This window comes from Bidens hawaiensis, unplaced genomic scaffold, assembly GCF_021521415.1.
Source record: "Bidens hawaiensis isolate Kalapana, Puna unplaced genomic scaffold, B.hawaiensis_p1.1 tig00023416_1, whole genome shotgun sequence".
NCBI classification, from domain to species: Eukaryota; Viridiplantae; Streptophyta; class Magnoliopsida; order Asterales; family Asteraceae; genus Bidens; species Bidens hawaiensis.
The window spans coordinates 38,204-41,676 of record NW_027493677.1 but is presented as its reverse complement, the minus strand read 5'-3'; positions in this window follow the sequence as shown (position 1 = coordinate 41,676).

The window sequence follows — 3,473 nt, the reverse complement described above, 5'->3', positions numbered from 1 at the left end:
AGCCTTTTATTAAATATAATAATAATAATGATTGTTAAATCAATTATTTTATTAAGAACCAACCCTATAAAGCTTGTGTTTTCTCACATTTTTCGTCCCTATATGTACGTATATGTAAACATATATGCATATATATATATATATATATATAATAACACGAAAACTAATATTTACGTTTTAATATGTATATATATATATATATATATATATATAATATACAACCAACAAACTATATATATAATTTAATATACTAACAATATTTTTAAAAGATTTATTTTACTTTTACATACTTTATATATAATTAACAGATTAATAATTTTTCATGTAATATCTGTACATATAATATTATATTATGATTACAAAAAATATAAGAATGATAATTATCGAGCTTTCATGATCTATTTAGTTCATTAACTTAGTGTATCCGTGTTCCATCTTCCTTAATAGGCTTTATCGTCAACAAGTGATTTCCGTATATCATAATTCTTAATATTCTATTTCACCTTGTTCGTCTATTGAGGTGAGTACCACATTCCCCTATTTGACTTGTTTACCACATTTTGGAGACATATGCGTCAACATATTTTCTCTTATTTTACATATACTCAAACTGCAACTATTGTCTTATGTGTTAACAATTTTGTACCATACTTGTTACGTGCTTATATGCTTATTGTGAATCGCATTCAAAGAGGTCCAACATAATCTCAGAACAGTATGATCATACGACAGTCATCATAGCTTCGTGCTTTTCGATATCTCATTTATCTTTGCTCATTGGTTAAATTGCTTATCTCATTTGACTTGTTGCAATACTTATATTTTTTTATATTATATGTACATTAAACTGGTGTGTTGCTCACTCAACCTTGTGCTGACAAAACTACTTTATTTTCAACGCATATGCAGGTAATCGTGTGATTTGAAGTTAATTCAAGATTGGAAAGAGAACTTAGGATTCAAGATAAAGAAATAAACAATTCTTTATATTTTGATATATGCTGTTTGGTGAATTATTTGATTTTGAATGTTTCTATCGAATAATTTGTCTTAATCGAATTTTATTAAATAGATATTGAAATTTCCAAATATTGCATAATAGTACCTTGAGAGCCGTGGACAATCAGTTCACGCTTCGGCATTTCTGTCGTAAGTTGGGGTGTGACAAAGGAGGTTTTGGTGGCTGTGGTGGCCGGGATAGCCTATCCCGGAATACGATGGCGACGGTAAATGTTTGATGAGGTCCGTCATGCGAATGAGTTTGTTCTTCATGTTTAGGGGATGGCGATGATGATGCTTGGAGAGTGAATGGCCGTAGCACGATTTTCCGACAAAGGGTACCGCAGATCCGATTGGTGGGTCACCAGCGTTTTTCTTTGGTGGCTGAATACTACATGGTATAACTTCTTCATCTCCTAGGTATTTATTTTTATCATTACATTCTGGGCTGTTAGGCATGGTCCTTCTTTTGGGCATAAGTTTTCATTGAACTTGGGGCTTGGGCTGTTTTGGGCTGCTTTTTGAGTGGGTTCATTAGTTGGGCCTGATTATAAACAAATGATGTGGGTTGCTAGACTAGTTTAATTGGGCTGATTATGCCAAATAGTTTTGGGCGGTGAAATAATATTTTTCAAGTTGACCAAACTGAAGAAAGACAAAATTGATCGAGTTTTCTTCATTGTTTAACCTTGTTATTTCTATATTATTTTCAAGGCGTTCGAGAAGTTGGATCCATGTGTTGAATTTTGAACAAGTTGGATATGGATTTGGATTTAAAGAAGAAATAATGAGATTTGTCATTAGATCGTTGAATCCGGTAATTCGAAATCGTGGATATTCGAGCTCTTTTCAACTTATATAGCTTAAGACCTGAGATGGGGAAAAAAGCGAGAATTCCTTCATGAATGAAATTAGGTGGATCATACATGAGGGGTGAATTGAAACGAAGAGGCTTCGGTTTATCGGGTGATCTGTGAAGATGCGAGACACGGTGTGACAAATTTTTCATGTCACAAGTCAAGGGATGATTGTAATGCAAAAAAACTTGACTTACGATATCAAAAGAAAAAAATGCGTTAAATATATTATGGTCAAGTTAATAATTAAAGTGGACGGTAAATCCGAATACGAGACGAGAGCTTCGATGCACGCGTTTAGCTTCAACGAGGAGAAAGCTTCTAGAACCAATGTTGTTATGCTACAAATATGTTGTTTATCATCTTTGCATGTGTGTGTTTTGTATGGTGAAATCACCCACCCAATGGAAGCTCACCATGGGTGGGTCGGTTTGTTTATTTTATAGATCTTTTAACCAATTATGGAATCGTTCGTTATCTATATTATATTTATATTATATGTTCGGTCGTTTGATTTACCACACCTGCGTCGAATGTTTATCAAGTGCAAAATCCATTCACACGTTAGGTCCGGTCGTTTGCGACCTACAAGGTTTCTATTCACCTTCTTAATATGCTATATCAAGGAGTATTGGCATTTCTTACCTTCTTAATGTGGTATATCAATAAAAAAAGAAAACCAAGTAAAACATAAAAAACTAAAAATAAACAAATAACATAATTAAAAATTAAGAAAATACAATAACTAATTTGACTAACTAAAACCTTACCAGCTATCCTCCACTTTTCATAATTTAACTGAAGAGCCTAAATGAACATTTTATTGAACGTCACGAATACAATTGAACAAACACAACATATGTTCGTGTTCGTGCCTTAAGTTACCTAACATAATTTTTTGTTTATGTTTGATCATTTATTAAATAGACGAACATATATAAACTTTCTACTGGACATTCACTTCATTTACCGCCTGCCCTATTATCATAAACAAGTAAAACTTTTCGATTTTTATAAATGTAAACGACCATATCCAGAAGCAAAAAGCCACAAGGACAATGACATTAAAGAACAATGTGAATAAACCATAACAAAGAACAACGGCTAATGATGTCGACTAAGATACGAGAAATGGAATTAATGTGATTTAACAATATCCTAGTGAGGTGGTCTTAGAAAAGGAATTAATGTGTCATGTTTAACTAATATCACATATACACTCTCTTTTTTTGTAACATTAAGATCCCGTTTATATCCTAATCGATCATTAATTAAGTGTTAATCATTCCTAAAAAGTGCACAACATAATTTTAGAATTCATGATATACTAATTCTTTGTTATATTTCAGGGTAAATAGTGTATAGTGTGGCACTGACTTCTTCACAATATACACTCCCATAATCTATTCCTTCACACCTCATACGCTACTCTAATAATTCAGCTCCTCCACGACCTTGAAAAAGTGTAAAAGTCACTGTCCATCATGTACCGACTCACAAATCAAGAAAGCAGTGGAAGAAAATAATGATGATAGTGATGATGGAATTAACTATTCTTCTAACCTTAACACTCGGTTAGAGAGAATGTGGAACCTGGCGTTGAAGAACCTGTTGCTT